Below are 24521 nucleotides of genomic sequence, written 5' to 3' on the forward strand. Positions count from 1 at the left end.
AGAAGCAAGGATCTGGGTGAGAGTGTTTTCAACACCTTAACAAGAGTTTTATGGTGTCAAATGGTATAATGGTGTTGGCTGGCTCCTCCTAGATACTCTGGATACTGTTACCAAAGAAAGAGATGAGTTAAAAGCTTCAAACTTGATACTTAAACACCAAATGGATGATGTGAAAGTTTCTCTGTGTGCTCTGAAAGAAAATCTTGTCTCCTGTAGCCACAGACTCGAAATATCTGAGACCCAAACTCAGACTCTCATTGTAGTGAAGTTACAAAGGAAACTCTCAGCCCAGCAGGGTTTCTGCAGTTAAAGTGAAGGCATTGATTGGAAAGGAGTGGAATCCAGAGAATTAAGATGGAGACATATGGGATGATGATAATATTGGTGGAGACATTGGAACCCTGAATTTTGCTGAGACTTTACCAGAGAAGCCTGCGATGGCCTGCCTTGTCCAGACCGCCCCACGTCAATCTTGTATCATCCAGCCTCTAACCTGCCCCAGGAAGTCTGAAACAACTTCCAGCCCTGAGGTGGGTACCAGCCAAACAAGCCTGCCCTGCCGAGCCTCTGGCTTGCCCCAGGGAGTCTGGGCCTCCTCCCAGCCCTCAGGCATATACCAGCCAAACTCCAGCATGTACTGCTGAGCCTCCAGTCTGCCCTGAGGAAACTGCCATCCAACCCCTGCCTGAAGAGATTAATTCTGTCTCAACAGAAGAAAATGCAAGGGAATGCCCTGAGGTCAGTAGCTTCTCCTTACCCACTCCCACCACCTCTCTTGTCTTCAAGACCTATTACTAGACTAAAATCACAACAAGCCCTCAAAGGTGAAATACACAGTGTGACCCATGAGGAAGTACACTATACTCTGGAAGAACTGCATGAGTTTTCCAACTTAAATAGACAGAAATCAGGGGACTATGTGTGGGAATGGATACTAAGGGTATGGGGTAATGGTGGATGGTGGAAGGAATATAAAGTTGGATCAGGCTGAATTTATTGATATGGGCCCACTAAGCAGAAATTCTGGGTTCAACACTGTAGCTCAAGGGGTTAGAAAAGGTTCTAACAGTTTGTCTGGGTGGCTGATTGAAATATGGGCCAAAAGATGACCTAGCATGTCTGAAGTTGAGATGCCAGATTTACCCTCCTGCACAATAGAAGAGGGAATTCAAAGGCTTAGGAAGATTGAAATGCTAGAATGGATTTACCATTTGAAAGCTACTCACCCACCCCAAGAATGTCCAGAGGGCACACCTTTAACCAGGACTGTGAGTAATAAATGTATAAGACTAACTCCATCTTCCCTGAAGAGTTCTGTGGTTGCTCTTCTCGAAAGTCCAGATATTACTGTAAAGAGGGCTGTGATGGAATTAGAATCCTTAAACATTATGGGGATGATTGTATTTCAGTCTGGTATAAGTATCAGCAGTTAATCACCAAAGTCAAGTTGAGCATGGCTACTGCAATGAAAGGCAGATTCAAAAAAGTACCCAAGATATATAGTAATGTCTAGATATACTCATAGTGGAAACAATTAAAAACAATAGCTGGGGGGGGGTACTGGGCCCCTGGCCGGGGGGCCACTGTCTTGGACCCTGGGGGAGCAGCGGCAGTCCCCTAGGTGCAACGGCAAGAACCAGGAAGGAAGGAGGGCCCAACAGTGGGCTCCTGATACTTATGGCTATGCTTTTGAGCCTATACACCTGCAATAAGAATAAGGCCTAGAGTAGCACTGTGCCTGGGAGTTTCCTCCTGACAGCCTTCATGTTACTCAAATGTGGCCACTCTCACAGCCAAACTCAGCATGTAGATGCAGTGCATTCCCCCCAGCGTGGGACATGACACCCGGGGATGAGCCTCCCTGGCACCGAGGGATCACTACCACATATCAGCTGAAGAGGCAACTAGAAAAGGACCTTGAATTAAAGGTTCAACACGGATCAGCAGAATATCCCTGTCTACATATAATAACATGACTTCAAAATGCTCTTTGACCTAATGTAAGGGGGAAATGGAAAGGAGAAATGAGAATATAAGGCTATGAGTCTCTAAAAAAGAGTCTGGAGGTTGTCAGAAGGAATGCCCTTATGCACAACTGAGCAGAGTCTGAGAGACAGATAAAGTAGATACAACCCCAGGTATTGGTTCTTTTGAGGGATAAAGAGACCCACGGGTCCTATGGTCATGGCAGATGGGGTTCACTGCCATGGCAGATGGCCCTTCTTTGGAGCTGGTGTTTCTGAGTGATGGAATTGGACTCAGAGGGGATCTCTTTTCACAAGACTTGCATGCTACTTTAATGGAATTGTAGTTGGTGCTGGGGTTTTAGATATATTTAGGGGTTTTGAATCTCTGGACTGATAATATGACACCCAGGCCCAGAGCCTCAACAGACTTCAGCTCCTACACTTTGATTTATTGGACTTACCCCACTCAGCTAACATCGAGTTGAAGAAGGTCAACCACCACATCATGGAGCCTAGAGTGTCTACAACTGAAAGCAGGAGGAGTGCATCCAGTATCCATGTGGAATCTAAGCCCCCACTTGACATAGATGTGCAATGGACACAACCAATCCAATGTCCACAGAGAAAATGTGGAATGGGTGTGGGAAGGGTAGCCATGGTGGCTGCTGGGTTTGGGGAATGGGAGGAAGAGATGAGATGTGGAGGCGTTTTCGGGACGAGGAGATGTCCTGGGTGGTGCTTCACGGACAATTACGGGACATTGTAGATCCCCCCAGGGCCCACTGGATGGAACATGGGAGAGTGTGGGCTATGATGTGGACCATTGACTAGGGGTGCAGTGATGCTCAGAGATGTACTTACCAGGTGCAATGGATGTGTCACGATGATGGGAGAGAGTGTTGCGGTGGGGGGAGTGGGGGGTGGGGGCGGGGGGGTTGAATGGGACCTCATATTTTTTTAATGTAAGTTTTAAAAAATAAATAAATAATTGAAAGAAAAAAAAAGTACCCAAGATACTCTGAGTCATGTCGTTATGGCATTGGCTAATACATCATGGGGTACCTAGCAGTGAAATAGATGGGCAGTCTACTAAATTTCTTCTTGATCTCTATAAACAGAAGAGTGCTAGGTCGAGTGAATGAAACTCTAATTCAAATTACAGATGCAGAGAATCACAGCCCCTTAATCAATTCCCAGACTTGAGACAGTGTACAGACCCAGAACCCCTTGAATGAGGAGGAGGCCAGGTCTCTTTGGGGAAGGATCCTGTTAAACTGCCCAAAATTTATACTGTTAATCTTCTTCCCACCTTTTCCCAAGGAGATCTATGGCCTTTTACCAGAGTAACTGTGCACTGGGGAAAAAGAAATGATCAGATATTTGGGGGATTATTAGACACTGTCTCAGAAGTGACATTAATTCCAGGAAATCCAAAACATCACTGTGGTCCACCAGTCAGAGTAGGGCTTATGGAGGTCAGGTGATTAATGGAGTTTTAGCTCAGGTCTGTCTCACAGTTGGTCCAGTGCTCCCTGGACCCATTCTGTGGTTATTTCCCCAGTTCCAGAATGCAAAATCGGAATAGAGTTACTCAATAATTGGCAGAATCCCCACATTGGATCCCTGACTTGTGGAGTGAGGGCTATTATGGTTGGAAAGGCCAAGTGGAAGCCACTAGAACTGCCCCTACCTAACAAAATAGTAAATCAAAAACAATACCAGATTCCTGGAGGGATTGCAGAATTAGTGCAACCATCAAGAATTAGAAGGATGCCGAGGTGGTGATTCCCACCACATCCCCATTCAACTCTCCTATTTGGCCTCTACAGAAAACAGATGGATCTTGGAGGATGACAGTAGATTATCATAAACTCAACCAGGTGGTAACTCCCATTGCAGCTGCTGTCCCAGATGTGGTATCATTGATTGAGCCTATCAATACGTCCCCCAGTACCTGGTATGCAGCTGTGGATTTGGCGAATGCTTTTTTCTCAATTTCTTTTTTTTCCCCAAGATTTATTTATTTCTCTCCCCTTCCCCACCCCCACCCCGGTTGTCTATTTGCTGCATCTTCTTCTTTGTCTGCTTCTGTTGTCTGCGGCACAGGAATCTGTGTTTCTTTTTTTGTTGCATCATCTTGTGTCAGCTCTCTGTGTGGGCAGAGCCATTCTTAGGCAGACTGCACTTCTTTTGCGCTGAGTGGCTGTCCTTATGGGGCAAACTCCTTGTGCGTGGGGCTCCCTATGCGGGGGACATCCCTTCATGGCACGGCACTCCTTGTGTGATCAGCACTGCACATGGGCCAGCTCCACACAGGTCAAGGAGGCCCGGCGTTTGAACTGCGGACCTCCCATGTGGTAGACAGATGCCCTAACCCCTGGGCCAAGTCCGCTTCCCTCAATTTCTATTAGTAAGGACCACCAGAAACAGTTTGCTTTCAGCTGGCAAGGCCAGTAGTATACCTTCACTGTCCTGCCTCAGGTGTATCAACTCTCCCTATGTCATAATATTGTCTGCAGGGATCTTGATTGTCTCACCCTCCCACAAAACATCACACTGGTCCATTATATTGATGATATCATGTTGATCGGACGTAGTGAACAAGAAGTAGCAAAGACTCTAGACTTATTAGTAAGGCATTTGTGTGAGAGAGGATAGGAGATAAATCCAGCTAAAATACAAGGACCTTCCTTGTCAGTGAAATTTCTAGGTGTGCAGTGGCATGGGGCATGTCAAGATATCTCTTCTAAAGCAAAGGATAAGCTGTTGCATCTGACTCCTCCTATGACCAAAAAAGAGCATTTGGATTTGCTACTCTGGCCCATTTACTGGGTGACCAGAAAAGCTGCCAGTTTTGATTGGGGACCAGAACAAGAAGTGGCTCTGTGTCAGGTCCAGGCTGCTGTGCAAGCTGCACTACTACTTGGGCTAAATGATCCAGCAGATCCAATGGTGCTGGAAGTTTCAGTGGCAAGTAGAGATGCTTTCTGGAGCCTTTGGCAGGCCCCTATAGGAAAATCACAATGCAGACCCTTAGGGTTTGGAGCAAAGCCCTGCCTGCCATCCTCTGTGGACAACTACTCCCCTTTTGAGAAACAGCTTTTGGCCTACTTAGAGACTGAACGCTTAAACATGGACCATCAAGTTGCCATGAAACCTGAGTTGCCTATCATGAGCTGGGTATTGTCTGACCCACCAAACCTTAAAGTTGGGTGTACACAGCAGCACTCCATAATAAAGAGGAAGTGGTATATACAGGATAGGTCTTAAGCAGGTCCTGAAGGCATGAGGAAGTTACATGAGGAAGTAGCCCAAATGCCCATGGTCACCACCCCTGCCATGTTACCTTCTCTTTCCTAGACCACAGCTTTGGCCTCTTGGGGAGTCCCTTACAATCAGTTGATTGAGGAAGAGAAAACTCAGGCCTGGGTTACAAATGGTTCTGCACTGTATGCAGGTACCACCCAAAATGGACAGCTGCAACACTGTAGCACCTTTCTGGAACATCCCTGAATAACAGTGGTGAGGGCAAATCCTCCCAGTGGACAAAACTTCAAGCAGTGCACCTGGTTGATCATTTTGCTTGGAAGAAGAAATGGCCAGAGGTGCATTTGTACACTGATTTGTGGGCTATTGCCAATGATTTGGTTTGATGGTCAGGGACTTGAAAGGAACATGATTGGAAAATTGGTGACAAAGAGGTCTGGGGAAGAGGTATGTGGATTGACCTTTTTGAATGGGCAAAAAACATGAAAATTTTTGTGTCCCACATGAATGCTCATCAGAGGGTAACTTTAGCAGCGGAAGATTTTAATAATCAAGTGGATAAGATGACCCACTCTGTGGCTAATGCTCCGCCTCTTTCCCCATCCACTCCTGTCATTGCCCAGTGGGCTCATGAACAAGTAGTCATGGAGGTAGGCATGAAGATTATGCATGGGCTTAGCAACACAGACTTCCCCTTACCAAGGCTGACTTGGCTACAGCCACTGCTGAGTGCCCAGTCTGCCAGCAGCAGAGATCCACACTTAGTCCCTGATAATGGCACCATTTCTTGAGGTGACCAGCCTGCTACCTGGTGGCAGGTTGACTACATTGGACCACTTCCACCATGGAAGGGGCAGTGATTTGTTTTAACTGGAATAGACATATACTGTGGATATGGGTTTGCATTTCCTGCATGCAGTGCTTCTTCCAAAACTACCATCCATGGACTTAGCGAATGTCTTATCTACTGCCATGGCATTCCACACAGCATTGCTTCTGATCAAAGAACCCATTTCACAGTGAATGATGTGCAGGAATGGACACATGCCCATGGAATTCATTGGTCTTACCATGTTCCCCATCACCCTGAAGCAGTTGGATTGATAGAACAGTGGAATGACCTTTTGAGGACTCAATTATGGCACAAATAGGTGGCACAATAGCCTTTGCAGGGCTGGGGCAGTGTTCTCCAGGAGGCTATGTATACTTTAAATCAGCATTCACTCTGTGGTGCTGTTTCTCCCATAACTAGGATCCATGGGTCCAGGAATCAAGGGCTGGAAATCGGAGTGGCACCACTCACTATTACCCCTAGTGACCCACTAGGAAAAATTTTGCTTCCTGTCCCTGCAACCTCAAACTCTGCTGGTCTACAGGTTTTAGTCCCAAAAGGAGGAGTGCTGTCACCAGGGAACACAACAATGATTCCATTGAACTGGAAGTTAAAATTGCCACCTGGCCACTTTGGGCTCCTCTTATCTCTGAATCAACAGTCAAAGAAGGGAATTACTGTACTGGCTGGGGTGATCGATCCTATCAAGGGGAAATAGGACTGCACCTACACAGTGGAGGTAAAGAAGAGTTTGCCTGGAACATAGGAGATGCCCTAGGGCATCTCTTAGTACTACCATGTTCTGTGATTAAAGTCAATGGAAAATTGCAACAAGCCAATACAAGCAGGACTAACAATGGCCCAGAATCTTCAGGAATGCAAGTTTGGGTGACCCCACCAGGCAAAGAACCACAGCCAGCTGAAGAGCTTGCTGAGGGTAATGGAAATATGGAATGAGTAGTGGAAGAAGGTAGTGATAAATATTAACTTCAACCACATGACCAGTTATAGAAACGAGGACTATAATGGTCATGAATCTTTCTTCCTTGTTTCATTATGATGGTGATTGTGTATGTACACAAAACGAATTTCTTTGTCTTCTTCCCCAAACTTTCCCCTTATCATATAACAAGCTGTATCCATTCATGTCATAATATTTGAGGATATCAAGTTTCAGAGTGACTATTACCCAAGAACTTGCACCCTATTCTGTATAGAATTAATGTGTTTCCAGTTGTACTCTGGAGAGCTGAACATTGTTAGGAGGAAATATATATATATATGCATGTCTGTTATTTTTTTTACTTAGAGACTAAATATGGTTTAAGGTAATACGTATGGTTGCCAAGTTGACAAGGGATGGACTGTGATGGTTAGGCTGTTGTGTCCACTCAGCCAGGTAATTGTGCCCAGGTGTTTGGTCAAGCAAGCATTGGGCTAACTATAATACAAGGGCATTTATGGACTTTAGTCACCATTGACTTTGCTGCGGTGGTAAATCATAGATAGCTGGTTATAATTCCATCAACTAGGGAGATTGCTATCAGCAGTGAGTGATGTTTAACTCAATCAGTTGAATGCCTTAAAAGGGGAAGTGATTCCAGCCTTCAGAGAGAATTTCCCAGCTCTTTGGACAGCCAACATCTCCCAGAACTCATCAAGAACCTTCACTGGGCCTTCCTTGCAGTCCCTGATTGCAGCCTACCTGCGGAACCTGGACTTGTGCATCCCCACAGCTGCATGAGAGACTCATAAAATCGCATGCCATTGACAGATATTTCTTTTCTTTTTTTTTTTTTTAAAGATTTATTTATTTCTCTCCCCTTCCCACCGCCCCAGTTGTCTGTTCTCTGTGTCTATTTCCTGCAGATTCTTCTTTGTCCGCTTCTGTTGTTGTCAGTGGCATGGGAATCTATGTTTCTTTTTGTTGCATCATCTTGTGTCAGCTCTCCATGTGTGAGGCGCCATTCCTGGGCAGGCTGCACTTTCTTTTGTGCTGGGCAGCTCTCCGTACGGGGCGCACTCCTTGCGCGTGGGGCTCCCCTACGCGAGGGACATCCCAGCGTGGCACGGCACTCCTTGTGCGCATCAGCACTGCACGTGGACCAGTTCCACACCGGTCAAGGAGTTTGACCCTTGAACCGCGTACCTCCCATATGGTAGACAGACGCCCTAACCACTGGGCCAAGACCGCTTCCCTGACAGATATTTCTTGTTGATTTTGTTTCCCTAGAGAAACCTGACTAAAAAGTGCACTGGAGAACTCCCTCCTACCCATGTATCCCCCATCAATGACACCCCACACCAGTGCTCCTCTCCTCCCATAGTCGAACCTCTCAGTGATCCAAAACTTCTTCAAAAATGAAGCCTAATATATTGCCATATTCAATTAGTAGGAAAATTAAATAGTAATGATAGGTTTAAAGATTAGAAATAGAATATATAATTTATTAAAACTAAAATAAAGAATAAATTGGGATATTAAAAAATGAAAAATATTATCCGCTGCTGGTGGGAATGTAGACGGACCCAGCCATTGTGGAGGAGTTTGGCAGTTCCTCAAAAAACTAGCTAAAGATTTTCCATATGACCCAGCAATTCTACTGCTGGGTATATACCCAGAATAACTGAAAACAAGGACACAAACTGATATATGCATACCAGTGTTCATAGCGGCATTATTCTGTATTGCCAAAAGTTGGAATCAACCCAAATGCCCATGAACAGATGAATGGATAAACATGGTATATACAATGGACTACTACTCAGCTGCAAGAAGGAATACAGTTCTAACACATGGGATAACATGAATGAATCTTGAGGACCTTACATTGAGCGAAGCAAGCCAGGCATTGAAGGAGAAATACTCTGTGACCTCTCTGATATGAATTAAACAAATCCAGCTGTCTCAGAGAGCTAGAGACTAGAAGATAGGCTTACAGGAAATGGGGGGGAGGGAGAGAAAGGTTGTGAGCCAACGCCTACACGGGTGAGATCTCTCATAAAGTGGAGGTAAGTAGTTGAGCTGTAAAGGGATAAGACGGGGGCATAGGAATACTATTGGATGGGCCTTTGCAGGCTTCAGGGGAGCTAGGGTTAGGATGATGGGTGAGATGGTCCATGGAAGTGGGCAGAATTGGGGGGAGCAGGTGAACATAGGAGATTATCGGGTATATGGTTGAAACTATAATGTTGAGAAAACTCTTTAGAAAACATAATAAGGAAGGGTTATTGGTTTAAGATGTTTGACCGGGGGGGCATCTGGCACAGCGTGCCCTGAGGCAGGCTTCTGGGGAGTGTGTCAGTGCTCATCTTGTCATAGTGTATTATATCAGCAGGTGGAGATCCATACAATGAGTTGGGATGGTGTTATACCCCCATCCTGGGGGGGTCTGATGTTCTCAAACAGGGGATGGTGTCTCTCGAGAGCATGGGTGGCTCCCAATAGGGGAGGACAGGCTAGTTTGTCAAGCCCTCAGCATTATTGCAAGTATCTATGAATCTTGTCCTTCAAGCAGTGAAGCTTGGTTGTCACTGTGGGCCCTGAGGGGAGGGGGGAGAGGAATAGAATAGATGGAAGAGGGGGTAACTGGGGGACATTGGAAGCGCTCTGCAAGATCATGCATTGATAGATACAGGCCATGTTAAATTTCACCAAAACTTTATAAAACTTTATAAAAGTGTATAGTCTAAACTGTAAATAATAATATAAACCCTAATATAACCAAAAATTTATAAAAATGTACAGTCTAAAATATAAACCATAATGTAAACCATAATGGAACTATGGTTGGTAGCTATGTTTCAATATCGGTACATCAGTTGTAGCAGATGTAACATCCACATGTAAAAGATCATTGCTGGGAAGGGGGAATAGGGTTTAATGTTTGGGTATATGGGAATCCCCTATATTCCATATGTGACCTTACTGTGACTTAAAACTTTTTTGAAGACTAAATAAATAAATAAGAGGATGTAGGTGCTGAGGAAGAAATGGAAGAGATTGCCTTATAACTGTACATAACGGGCAATACCTATTACAGTGATGAAAGGCAAGATGTCTTGTAGTATCTTAAATATATCATACCACTGTCTTCTTGGATTCATGGTTTCTGGTGGGAAATCAGCACTTAATCTTATTGTGTATCCCTTATTTGTTATGCGTTGCTTTTCTCTCTTGCTGTTCTCAGAATTCTCTCTTTGTCTTTGGCCTTTGACATTCTGATTAGTATGTCTCAGAGTTGGTCTATTCGGATTTTTTCAGATGGGAGTATGTTGTGCTTTTTGGACCTGGCTATCCATGTCCTTTGATAGGGTTGGGAAATTTTCTGCCATTATTTCTTCAAATATTCCTTCTGCCCCTTTTCCTTTCTCTTCTCCTTCTGGGACACCCATGACATGTATGTTTGCATGTCTTTTGCTGTCATTTAGTTTCCTGAGAACTTGTTCAATTTTTTCCATTCCTTTCTTCATCTGTTCTTCTTTATGTTCACTTTCAGAGACCATTTCTTCAAGCTCACTAGTCCTTTCTTATGCCTTCTTATCTGCTATTATATGATTCCAATGTTTTTAAAATTTATTTTATTGTTCCTCTCATTCCCATAAGATGTTTTTCTGTGTATGCTTTTTAAATTCTTTTTGCTCATCCAATGTCTTCTTAATATCCTTAATCTCTTTAGCCATCTTATTGAATTTAAGGAGATTTGTTTGAACATCTATGATTAGTTGTCTCAACTCCCTTATATCAACTGGAGGCTTATCTTGTTCCTTTAACTGGGCCATTATCTTCCTGTTTCTTGGTGTGGATTGTAATTTTTTTTTTTTTTTTTTTTTTTTTTTTTTTTTTTTGGTGTCTTGGCACCTGGCTTACTAGAGTATTCTGGGTGCAGTTTTTCTCTTTAGTTTAGGGCTTCCTGCCATTTTCCCCTTGCTGGTTGTACAGTAGGAACCAAGGATGTAGTTGGTACTATAAGCTTTTGAGACTCACGCTACCCTCATTGCCCCAGAGACAGATGAAGCTTCTCCCAACTTTCACCTTTGCCAGGGGTAGGAACAGGGTCACAGTGGTGTGGAATAATCTGAGTAGTGCAGACCTAGAGTGTAGTTACCCAGAGACATTAATGGAGCTTCATGCCTCTTTCTCCCCTGCCTGGGGCAGGAATGGAGCTGCAGGTGTGGGCAGTAGTCTATGCAGTGCAGGTCCAAGATGACCGCTGTTGCCCTTGTAGACTTCCGATTATTCAGTCTGTGCCAACCAAATGTACCTGCAGTTACCTGGATAGGCTGGTGCAGGGCCCATCAGCCTCCTCCCTGTCAAGGGTGGGGCTGAAGCCTTTAGGGCTGCAGCCAAACTGTGTGAAAGAAACCGGTTCCTTCCATCACTGTGATTTTCAGTCAGCCCAGCTTCCCTTCATGCTGGAGGTGGCAGCTACCGGCTTCTTTCCAACCTGGACAGGTTCATACTTTAGCTGTTCTTAGGGTTATACTTTAGCCAGCCAAATATACTAATCAGTAGCTGGAATCAGTGGCCTCTCTTCCTCCCCCGTTTTGGGGAAATGGAGCTTCAAATTCCAGCCACAGAATAGCTCCTGGGTCGGCTTGCACTGCCAAAGTGGGCCTCCATGGCTTGGCTAGTAATTTCCCTGAGAGGCTGGCGCAGTTCCCCCTAGCTTCCTCCATGCCAGAGGTGGGGCTGGGGCTATGCTAGAGCTGCAGTCAGATCTGGATGGAAAGAAGCCAGTACCTGCACTGTGATTTTCAGTCTGCCCCATTTTCCCTCATGCCAGGCATGGAGTTAAGATGGTGGCTACCAGCATCTTTCTGACTTGAACAGGTTCAAACTTTAGCTGTTCTTAAGATTATACTTTAACTCATTGAATTTACTCATCAGTGGCTGACGTTGGTGCCCAGTTGTCTCTTTCTCCCCCATTTTGGGGAAGTGAAGCTTTCAATCCCAGCCATGGAGCAGCTCCTGAGGCAGCTTGTGCCTCCAGCGGAGGATGGGCACAGGCCACCATGGTGTGGAGCTCTCTACTTATGAATCTTCTCTTCAGATGGGCAGTCTCCTTCCATTCTTTCAAGGATGTTACAGGATGCTCTTCTGGTCTCCTGGAGCCCCCAAACAGGTGCTTCAGCTAGCTCCAGATAGCTCTGGGTGTTTACTAACTGCCCTGCAGCAGGAGCTGACTCTAGGAGCTCCATATTCCGCCACCATCTTGCTGGTTGTCCTTCAGTTATTTTTCACAGTATAAATCATGAAGGACATTGTTTCTAGTTATTTAGGATCGTTGGTTAACTAAGTATTTGATTATTTTTTTCTAATATAAGGCAGAAGAAGGATAACTTATGAGTTTAAAATGCTGAAAAGAACGTTGCTTTTCTTTATGACTTCACATGAAGGCTTTTTTAATGTAGAGACTACATATTTTTAATTTATTTATACATTTGGTCATCCTGCAAACCCTTCCAGATGTGACAGATTCACTTTTTTTTTCATCACAGAAACTTAAGGTATGATCCCTCCACCCCCAAAAGGAAAACAAACAAAAAATGCAGTATAATAGCTACCTTAAAATTATGTGAAGTATACAAATGTATTAATATTGCCTCTTCATGGTCAAGCTTTTCTTTGCTTTGAAGATAGAGGAGGCAGTTTTTCTGTCAGAATTTCTTTTTGAATCACACTCTTTCCTTGGCTCCCATGACGTATTGTTTCCTGTATATCCTCCTACCTCTCTGGCCATTCCATCACTGATTTTGCAGGCTCTTTCCTCTTCACATGGCATTTTTTGAAAACTTATATTCTTTTCATTTCATTCTATACCCTCTTCAGGAGTGATCTCTCCCACACCCTCAACTTAAATTATCACCTATATATTAGTGATTTGCAAATTTATTTCTCTACCTCAGACCTCTCCTCTGAATTCTATATCCATGTATCCAAAACTGGCTAGCTGATATCTCATTTTCATGTCTCAAAGATACCTCAGCTTTAATAGTTCCAAGCTGTGAACTCATAATCTCCACCTTTTCTCATCCTGAAACTTGATACCCCTCCACTGTACCCCATCTCAGTGAATATCATCACATTGATCCAGTTATGCAAACCAACCTAGGAGTCATTCTTAACAGTTTCTCTCATCCCAAACATCAACTTATATTGATTTTTACCTCATAAAAATACTTTAATTCAGTCCACTTCTCCCTCCCTCCACCCTTAAGACCCTAATCATCGCTACCATTATCCCACATGCAGTGCTGAAATACCCTTCTAACCATTCTGCTCAGAATGCACTATTCACCATCCTTTAGTTTCAGTGATCTTTTCCAATTACTAATCTGTGCTAGACTGAGTTTCTCAAGAAACAGAACCTGCAGCATAGGTTCTCAGAAAGAGATTAGTGTAAAGGATGTTTGTTAGGGAATGCTTTTGGAAGGAAGTAAAATTGGGCAGGAGGGGAAATCAAGAGGTATTGTGAGCCCAACAAAAACCTCAGCCAACCACACACTAAGTTCCAGAGTTAAAGTTGTCCCACATTAAATAAAAATGACTGGGCCTTTATACCCACACCAGTCAGGGAGGAAACAAATCCTTTCTCTAAGGGAATTAGTATAGGGCATCACCATGTTCACCCCTTGCACTAGTCAGCTCCACTTCTTCATATAGATTTGAGAAGCACCTCCTGCAGGATTTCAGTGGACCTCTGCTCCTGGGGGAATCTAAGGTCAACGGGACTAACTTCAGGTTCTGCTGTTACAGCTGGTCTCAGGGTTACAACTGACACTTACCTCTTTTTCTACTATCCTTTCCATAGTTCCCCCTCATCCTTCACTAACGTTTCTCTTATCTCAGTGGCTTCCCCGGGGACATGACCCAGACCCTCATCCCTCAGATCTGAGCCCCTGGTCACCATGCCTTTCAGCCCAGTGTTGCTACATTTGTTTTCCCACCAAAATTAGGCAAGGGAGTACCTTAGAGGTACCTAAGAAATTTTTTACACCAAACATATACCTCCTTGCACCAAGAAATTTTTGCACCAAATGTATATCTCCTTGCTCCCATTGTGTAACAGTAGCCCTACCTCTACCTATTGTTCAGGCTCATTTATCCCTGCCAAGATAGTAACTATTTTCTTACCTCTAGTTCCTGGGCACTAAGAGTCTAAAATGCCTTTGTAGCAGCAATGGCTTATAGTTTAATGGGATGCTTGTTTTTTCTCATGGTGGGAATATTCCCCCTTTCAAAACTAATACTTCTAACCCCACAGACCTCAGAGTTACCACAGTGAGAAGTGCAAATTTCCCAAATAGCTCATTAGTTTGTGGACCTGCTACAGAGCCCTTTTCTAGTCTGGGCCCCACCCAAAGTTGGCAACCTTTCTGCTGCCTTTACCAGGTGGCTAAAGTGGTAGTCCCAGATAAGTAATATGCTGTCTCCAGGACCCTAAGAGACCTATCAGAAGTTGTGTTTCTTTCCTCATGGTAGGAGATGAGGAATGATGAGATCTATCTATCTTTCTGTCCATCTATCTATCAACCTATCCATTTCCTGAACACTTTAGTATAGATTGTATACATCATACCCCTTGAACATTTAATACTGCCATGTACATTTCCTGCAAACAAGGGATATTCACTTATCTAACAACCTTAAGTGCAGTTTTCCCATTCAAGATACTTAACATTGCTTCTGGTTGACCAAATTTATGATGTGGCCAACTTTAAGATGTTCCAGTATGTACACATTGTTTGACTCCATCTATACAAAATGTAAATACAAATAAATTATAGAGACAGAAATAAATGAGCAGTTAAGTATGGCAGGGGAAGGATAGATTGAGAGGCGACTACTAAGGGGTAGGGTTCTTTTGGCGTTTTTTGGTTGTTGTTTTTTGTTGTTGGGGTTTTTTATTTGGAGTAATGAAAATGCTCTCATATTGATTGAAGTGATGAATGCACAACTTTGTGATCATACCAAATACCACTGATTGAACACTTTAGATGGAATGTATCGGTTATGAATATGTTTCAATAAAATTGATTATAATTTTTTAAAAAGATATACACTATGGACTGTAGTTAACAATACAGTTCTAGTATTCTCTCATCAGTTGTAACAAAGGTACCATTCTAATGCAAATGTTAATACTGGGGGTGGTTGAATGGGAACACTGTATTTTCTGCATGATTTTTCTGTAAACCACAACTTCTCTAATGAAAGAGGGAATGAAGGAAGGGACAGAAGGAAGGAATGTTCCAGTATGTCATTAACTCACAAAATGTTTAACAACTAGCAGAAACTGGCAGATCCATCATCCTCAAAACTCCAGAAAACAGCTAAATGGTTGCAGTAACTGAGCAAGTACTGATTCAAGAAAATACAGCTTTAAAAACAGTAGTAGAAGCTCCTGGTACACTTCCTGGCCCCTGCTCCACTCCTTCCCTGGTAGGGTGTGGAACCAGCCTGAACTCTCATTGTGACTCCCTGATCCTGTTCCAGAGGGAGCAAGAAACTCCTGTTAATATACTGTGGTATATGTGTGTTGGTGCCAGTCTATCAGTTGGCATCCTCAAAGACTGAACCAGGAAACTCCTCTCTGGCTCCCTCCCAGAACTTCCCTATAGGCAGAAGCAGCTTGCAGATAACTAAAGCAGTATAAAAAACAATAGGCCAAGCAGCCTGGGGCAAAGGATTACCTACTTTAAGTCATATAGTAGAGCATCCAAGAGAGGAAGAAAGCCTGTTTTCTAAGTAGTTGAGTGAGCACTAAAATTCCTGAAAATGGGAGGGATTCCTAAGGCCACAAGCAAGCAAAAGCCCAGGACAAGACACAGGCTCAGAAAAAACAGAGGACTCTGCACTTCATATTTAGTGCACAGGCTGATCTTCTTGAGAGAAGGACCAAATTCTGAAAGATAGCACCAGGCAAAGCAAACCAATTTGCAAAGACTGCAAAAAAGTGTTATTAATTTTTCTTAGCTTGTGGCACTCAAGATCTCTTTCACATCACTAGCTGGATACAAACTAAAGGAACAGACAGTTCGTTATTAAATGTCAGCTAGCACTTTAAAATATTAAAATATACAGTGTACAATACAATATTACAAAATAAACAGGAAAGAAGGCCCATCCAAAGAAACAAGAAAGAAGGCCCATCCAAAGAAAGAAAATTGAAACTTAGAAACATTGTGGTAGTTTGAAATTGTACGTACCCCAGGAAATCATGTTCTTATAGCTAATCCATTCCTGTGGGTATAAACCTATTGAAAGTAGAGCCTGTTGTTTAGATTACCTCAGTTAAGGGCTTTTTTATTAGATTACCTCACTAAGGTGTCCCAGGGTGGGTCTTAATCTTCTTGCTGGGATCTTTATAAACAGGGTGAATACAGAGAGGTAAAAAGGCCATAGAAGGAGAGAGAAAGCCAGAAACTGAGGCAATGAACCCCAAAAGAGAAGGGAGAGATCAGCAGATGACTCCATGTGCCTTGACATATGACAGAGAAGTCCAGGGCTGCCAGCAGCTAGTCTTTGGGGAGAAAGCATCACCTAATGATGCCTTGTTTTGACATTTTCACAGCCTCAGAACTGTAAGCTTTTAAGCTAAAACCCTGTTGTATAACAAAAACCAACCCATTTCTGATATATTGCATTTCAGCAGCCTAGCAAACTAATGCAAAAACCCTGAACAAAGTACCTACAAACCAAATCCAGAAACACATTAACAATACTATACAGATGGTCTAGCAGTGGCACCCCCAGACTCACATCAGGTCCCATGGCAAGCTGGCACTGCTGACCTTAGTGCTGTGTACTCCAGGGGCCTGGCCAGGCACTTGGGTGTCACTCTGCCCTGGTGAGCACCACAGACAAAACTGACCTTGTACAGCATCTCAGAGGGCAGTCACTTTGGCAACAGTTCATTTGAGGATGGTGCACAAGGCCTGGTGAGGGGTCCCCCACATACCCATTTCAAAGGACTGCACGCCTGACACTTGTTTCCATTTGCCCAAGCCCCTGGTCACTCAAGTGGCCCATGGGAGCTGCACCTTCAAGGACAAGGTGGTGGTGGTGCATAGGAACAACATGGTGGTCTATAAAGAAGAGTGCTACAGGAACCTCACAGCACCTGTGTCCCACATGGGAACAGGAACATACTGGTAATTATGGTTAGCTACCCAAAAGGAAAAGAAATTTTGAATCCCATGCAAAAAAGAATTCTAATAAAAATGGCTGTTGGGGTTGGCACCTTCCATGTGCAGGAGTTCATCAGTGGCCAGTCTGTGATATCTGTAGCCATTGCCTTCATCATTGTAATGATTATTTCACTAGCCTGGCTGTTATTTATACAGCGTTTCCTATAGTTTCATAGTTTGGAAATCAGGGAATCAATATTGATACTGAAAATTGTGCAGTGTATATTGAACATTTTAAAGTAAAGAAATTATCACAGTTCTTCCATGCAAGGAGAGCCTGAGGATGTGCAAGAGCTGCCTGCTCTAGAATCTACCCCTGGAAGTCCTTCCTCTGAAAATTTGAGTAGTGCTTTACAAGATGACTGAAGTGATAGAAACAGTTTACCATCATCTCCCACTAGCAAATCTGTGCCACAGGTTAGTGCCAGTTTTAAAGAAGATGCATCCTACAAAATGGGAGAAAATATTTGGAAACCACATATGTGATAAAAATTTAATATCCAGTATATATAATGATATCCTACAACTCAACAATAAAATACAAACAACCCAATGTAAAAATGGGCAAAAGACTTGAATACACATTTCTCCAAAGATGTTATGCAAATGACAAAAAAGCATATGAAAAGATGCTCATTAGCCATTAGGGAAATACAGATCAAACCACAATGAGATACTCATTCACATCTACCAGTATAGACACTATTAAAAAAAACCAGAAAAGTGCAAGTGTTAGATAGGATGTGGAGAAATAGGAACATTCATTATTGGCTGAGAATGTAAAATGGTGCAGCCATTGTTGAAGAGTTTGACAGTTCCTCAGAAAATTTAAGTATAGAGTTACTATATGACCCAGCAATCCCACTTCTGCATACATACCAAAAAGAATTGAAAGCATGGATTTGAACAGATATTTTCATACCAATCTTCAAAGTGGCATAATTCACAGTAATCAAAAGATGAAGCAACCCAAGTGTCCATCAGTAGATGAACCAATAAAGAAAATGTGATATATACGTACAATGGGATGCTACTCAGCCATAAAAGGAAATGAATTTCTGAGACATGTGACAACATGGATGAACCCCAAAGACATCTTGTTGAGTGAAATAACCCAGACCAGACACAAAAGGGCAAATATCATATGATCTCACAGATACAAAAGAACTAGAATAAGAAAATTCATGGAGCCAGAAACCAAACTACAGTTTACTAGTGGCTAGTGTGGGGATAGGGAATGGGGAGTTAATGCTTAATTGGTACAGAATTCCTGTTTGGGGTAATGGAAAAGTTTTGGTAATGGTTAATGGTGATGGTAGCACAGCATTGTGAATGTTGTGAATTATATATTTGAATGTGGTTAGAAGGGGAAATTTTAGATTATATATATATATGTGACTGGAATAAATGATTTTTTCTGTTTTTTTTTTATTACAGTTAATAGATCACAAGGAACATTACATTAAAAAAACATTAAAAAAAAAAACATTAGAGGTTCCCATGTAACCCACTCCCACCCCCCACCTCATCATTTTTGTAAATTGTATTTTTTTGAAGATACATACATCACACAAAAAAGTTACATTAAAAAAATATGAGGTTCCCGTGTACCCCCCACCCTCCCATCCCACTCCTCCCATCCCACTCCTCCCATACCAACAACCTCCTCCATCATTGTAAATAAAGGGAATTGTGTCTCTCGAGAGAATTGCTGGCTCCCAATTAGTTAGGGCAGTCTAGTATGTCAGGCCCTCAGCATTGTTGCAGTATCTGTAAATATGGTCCCTCAAGTAGTCAAGATTAATTGTCACAGTGTGCCCTGAGGGGAAGGGAGAGAGGTATAGCATAGATGGAAGCAGGGCGACTGGGGGGCAATGAAAGTGCTCCACAAGATCATTCAATGATGTGATATAGGACATGTTAACTTACAACTAAATTATGTAAAAGTCTATAAGCTAAAATGTAAACCATAATGTAAAACATAAGGAAACTAAAAATCTAGAAATTTGTACAGTCTAAAATATAAACAATAATGTAAACCAAAATGGAACTGTGTTTGATAGCTATGTTTCAAAATCTGTACATCAGCTGCAGCAAATACAACATGAACATGTAAAAAGATCATTGCTGGGGAAAGGGGAAAAGGGTTTGATGTTGGAAATCAGGGAGTTCCCTATATTGTGTATGTGAATTACAGTGATCTGAAACTTTTTTAAGACAAAGTTAAAAATTAGAAAGAAAAAAAAGAAAGGAAGGATGTAGACACTGAGGAAGAAATGAAAGGAAATGCCTTGCCACTGTACATACAGGGCAACACCTATTACAGTGACATAAGACAAAATGTTAGAAACAAAGTTTTATAATATTTGTCATTTTATTAATACACCAATTTATTTTTACTTATTTTAGTATTTCTAAATTACTTTGTATTCTATTTCTAAACTTTAAACCCATCACTATATTTCAATTTCCTATTAATTGAATTTGGCAATATATTAGGATTCATTCTTGAAGAAGTTTTGGACCACAGAGAGGTTCAGCTATGGCAGGGGAAGAACTCTGGTGTGGGGTGTTATTGATGGGGTGTACATGGGTGGGGAGTAGTTCTCCATGGCATGTGTATAGGGGACATAAATATGTTATGATATATTTTGGGTATCTTTATAGTAGTTACAGTTATAAACATCAACTGAGGGGGTGCTGTCGTCCTACCCAGGGGAGCTCTGTCATATTCCCCAATGGAATAACAATAATCCCCCAAGGGCGATGACAACTATCAACAAGGAAGGATTGTCCAATAATGAGCCCTGGATACTGATGACTGTGCTTAGGAGCCTGTGTGCCTGAAATATGAACTAGGCCTAGAGCTGCAGGGTGTCTAAGAGTTACCTCCTGAGAGCCTCCATGTTGCTCGAGTGTGGCCATTCTCTAAGCCGAATTCAGCATGGAAATTCATTACTTTCCCCCCAGCATGGGACATGACTCCCAGGGCTGAGCCTCCCTGGTGCTGAGGGATTCCTACCAACTAGTACCTGGTGAAGCAACTAGAAGGAGACCTCGAATAAAAGGGTCAACGCAGACCAGCAGAATATCTCAGCCTACGTGTTGGACCAAATGTTAAAAACTGCTTTTTGACCTTGAATAAAAGGGGGAAAATGGCAAAGACAGATGAGTTTATATGGCTAAGAGTCTTCCAGAAAGAGGTGGGAGGTCATCAGAGGGGTCGTGCTTACGCACACCTCAGCAGGACCCCAAAAAAAGCCAAAGTAGTTACAACCCTACTGGTTCTCCTGAAGGCTACAGAGATCCACAGGGTATATGGTCATGGCTGATGGATTTGGAGTTCTGTGCCATGGCAGAGGGCCCTACTTAAATTATTTTTTTCAACCCGTAAGACTATACAACACAAACAGCTGACTATGAACTATGGTTAATAGCACAATTAAAATATTTTTCATTATTGTAACGAAGTTACCACACTAATGCAAAGTGTTGTTAATAAGAGGGTACATGGGAACTCTGTTTTCTGCATGTTCTGCATGATTTTTCTGTTAACCTACCACTTCCCTTAAAAATTATTTTAAAGAAAAGAAATACAGCATTGATATAAAGCTTACAGTTCAGACTGAATTTTTTTTAAAAGACAAATGGCTTTTACTTATTTATTTATTTGCCTTCACTTTATTTTTTTAATGTAATATTTTTTAATGTAACATTAAAAAAATATGAGGTCCCCATACACCTCCCCGCCCCCCTCACCCCACGTCTCCCCCCGTAACAACAACCTTCTCCATCATCATGAGACATTCATTGCACTTGGTGAATACATCTCTGAGTACCGCTGCACCTCATGGTCAGTGGTCCACACCATAGCCCACACTCTCCTACAGTCCACCCAGTGGGCCATGGGAGGACATACAATGTCTGGTAACTGTCCCCACAGCACCACCCAGGACAACTCCAAGTCCCGAAAACGCCCCCACATGACATCTCTTCCTCCCACTCCCTACCCCACCATGGCCACTTTCTCCACATCAGTGCCACATTCTCTTTGATTGCTAATCACAATAGTTCATGAATAGAATATCAGTAAGTCCTTGATTGGGGGCAAGGCAGGTTAGTTAAAATATCCCTATGGAAAAATTGCTAGCCTCTGCCATTGTGTTTTTTATATGAATGTGAACTATTTCTGATATTTCTCTCTGACAAAAATATAAAAAATAATAGGTTCACCAAATCAGTTGTTACATATTATGGTCCTGTAGGCCATGATAGTCTACTTTAGCAAAAATAACACATCCAGCACAGTCACTTCAATTGGAGGTACTGCTTGGTTGAATTTGCTGTAGTCTACTTTCATCCCCCGAGATAAGTGTCTTGTTACTGCAGGCACCAGAGTGAAAAATTAAATGGAAATATGGCAGGACCATCACTTCTGCATCCTTTAGATCTTTAAGGGGATGCTAGTTTTCACAATCACCACCACCATCTCCTGAATGTGATACAGTGTTTTATATACTTTATTAGCCAGGGGAAGTTGAGGTAGATTTAGAGCCTTCTACTTGGTTGACCTTTCTCATTATGAAAGCTCTTATCCCATAGGCCAGAGACACAGTGTGAGGGTTGCACCAACTATCAACTGTCCTGATAATAGTTTAGAGAACGAAGGAAATGACCTTTGGGTATCTTCTCTTAGCCTTTCTGTAGAGCATCAATCGAGTTTAGCATTAGTCATCCACTTCCCTTTTGTTTATAGTTATTATTTCCCCTCTACTTTTCAAACACCTGCTATATCCTACCAGTGCATTCACTTTTCACTGGTAAATCATCCCAATTCACAATTAGGCCACCTTCTTGTGCCTGAGGCTATCATTGCTCCTGCTACTTCCATAACAACTTTCACATGCACTTCTGTGATTATTTGATTAACATCTGTCTCATTTGAATGTAAGTTCAAGAGAGCAATCTGTGTTCTTGTTCACCACTGAGTTCTTAGTTTAGAGAGCAAAAGGCAGGTCTTGCATATAATTGTAGGCTAAATACAGAGATGGATAAATTCAGTTCATATTCTATTTTTACAGAAAGCCATTATTTGAGAATAATTGGTAACAGGAAATGGCCACAATATAGTGAATGATTTTTAAAGGAGGACCAAAGTTTCATAGTAAACAGTGAAAAAAATGGTTCTGTATTTTGTAATTAAAAGAAGAAATTGTAAAACCAAATTCACTTTCTTTTATTTGAATAAAAATTTTGGTTACAGTTGCAACAGTGTGCTGATTTTTTAAGAAAGTATGAATCTGTCTTTTGTTGTTTCAGAGATGTTATTTAAATCATTTTTATGACAAAATTGTATGACAAAAAAATTTATGTTTGACTGTTACAGCACTTTCATTAAAAGGATCATTTTTGCAAAAATATTTAAAAGCTTCATTATTTTTTCCCAGGGATTCTCTTAATCCTTTGACATTCTTTTAAAGAACTTACCACTGTATACTAATTGATTATCTCTTTTTTTACCCAATCTTAATTGGTTAGGTTCTCCTGTGTCAGTGTGATGTAATTTAAGCAATTCTGTACATCACTATAATAGACTTCATGAAATCTACATTGTACTGTCAGATGTTTACATTGATTTAATTTGATGAGATAGATGCCAAAGTTAAGCAAGAAGGGATGTTTCAGTTGGAAATAATTTGATGATGATGGTGATGAAAACAATGATGACTAATTTGATAAAGGTGGTGGTGATGTATTATATTGTGTCTTGCGTCTTTGGATCAAAACTTTGTTTGAGAGATTCATCCATGATGTTGGATTGTAGTATATATTTCATTCATTTTCTCTTTCGTGTAGTATTCCATTGTATCAATATACTGCCAGTTATTCATTCTAAGAGATATGGATATTTGGATTGTTTCCAGGTCTTTGCAATTTCAAATATTGCTTTTAAAAACATTGTTACCATATATTCCTGGTATACACATGCCCAAGTTTTAGAATATATGCCTAGCAGTATTTTCAAATTTACTAAGGTCAAAATTTTTTTCTAAGTGGTTATACTAATTCACTCCCACCAGAAACTTTCATCACTGCTTCACATTGTCATCAATACTTCTATTGTCAATCTTTTTAATTTTTACCAATTTTGTGAGTATGTAATGCTACCTCATGGTGATTAAAATTTTCATTTATTAATGAGGTTGGGCTGTTTCTCACATGTTCATTGGCCATTCTGATTTTCTTTTTTGAAGTACTTTTCATATTTTTGCCCAGCTTTTATATTGGGTTATTTTTTCTATTCTCAATACTTCATAGCAATTCTTTATATATTCTAGATATTTGTCCTTTGTCATTGCAGTTATATGTGTTTCAAATATCTTTTTCCATGCTACAGCTTTCTTTTTATTTTCTGTAATGCCTTATTCCAAGTGAAATTTCTGAATTTTAAAGTAGTTGAATTTGTCTTTCACTTTATGGTAGTATTTTGTGTTTTGGTTTGTTTGGGGGTTTTTTGCATCATGTTTAAGAAATATTTCCGGACCTGAGGTCATGAACACATTCTTTTATATTATCATTTATCTTTAATCCACTTGAAATTATATATAGTTTGAGGCAGGAGTCCAATTTCTTTTTTTTTTTTAATATGGTCACCCAATAATTTCAGCCTCATTTATTAAAATGTATATCATTTCCTCTTTTATCTGCTTTCCCATTTCTGTTGGGAATAGCAATATTTTTTAGTGGGAAGTCCTAGGTCTAGAATTATGCTGATAATTAATGTAAATTCTGAGATATAGATGCTAATAGAGTAGCTTCTGACAGAGAAATCACATTATTACAGTTGTTCAAAACTGAACCTCCCAATTAGATTTTAGTGTACTATCACAGAAGCCCCAAGTATCATATAATACAAGGTATAGTTTTTTCTTCCCTTAAAATAAAAGGCCAAGGGGATAAAAGAGAAAGGTGGGGTAGGGTGGGGAGTGAAATATAAGACTAAGATAAAGAAAGCAGGAGACTTCCAAAATAAATGGTAAGGTTAAAATGAGTTCCTTAGCATGAAATTACATACTTCAGAGGTAATATTAGAAAAAGCAATCACCTGACTTTTTCCCCTTTGTAGCTATTTTGTGAAATAATCTTTTTGTTTTGGAGTAATCATTATTTCATTTAGTAATATTTATTGAACATCTCTGGACAACACTGTCAATGATACAAAAGAGTTTCTGGTTTATTAGGGGAGGTATGCAGTATATACT

At 41.5% G+C, this 24521-nt stretch overlaps 1 protein-coding gene and 1 pseudogene across 5 annotated transcripts in view; both read left to right on the plus strand.

Moving 5' to 3' along the window:
- SBF2 (SET binding factor 2) overlaps positions 1–24521 on the plus strand; it is a 685940-nt gene that overhangs the window by 455376 nt on the left and 206043 nt on the right. The gene's annotated exons all lie outside the window — the stretch shown is intronic.
- Positions 5738–17818, plus strand: LOC139439755 (E3 ubiquitin-protein ligase RNF149 pseudogene; annotated as a pseudogene).

The sequence above is a fragment of the Dasypus novemcinctus genome, chromosome 10, assembly GCF_030445035.2.
Source record: "Dasypus novemcinctus isolate mDasNov1 chromosome 10, mDasNov1.1.hap2, whole genome shotgun sequence".
Taxonomy (NCBI): domain Eukaryota; kingdom Metazoa; phylum Chordata; class Mammalia; order Cingulata; family Dasypodidae; genus Dasypus; species Dasypus novemcinctus.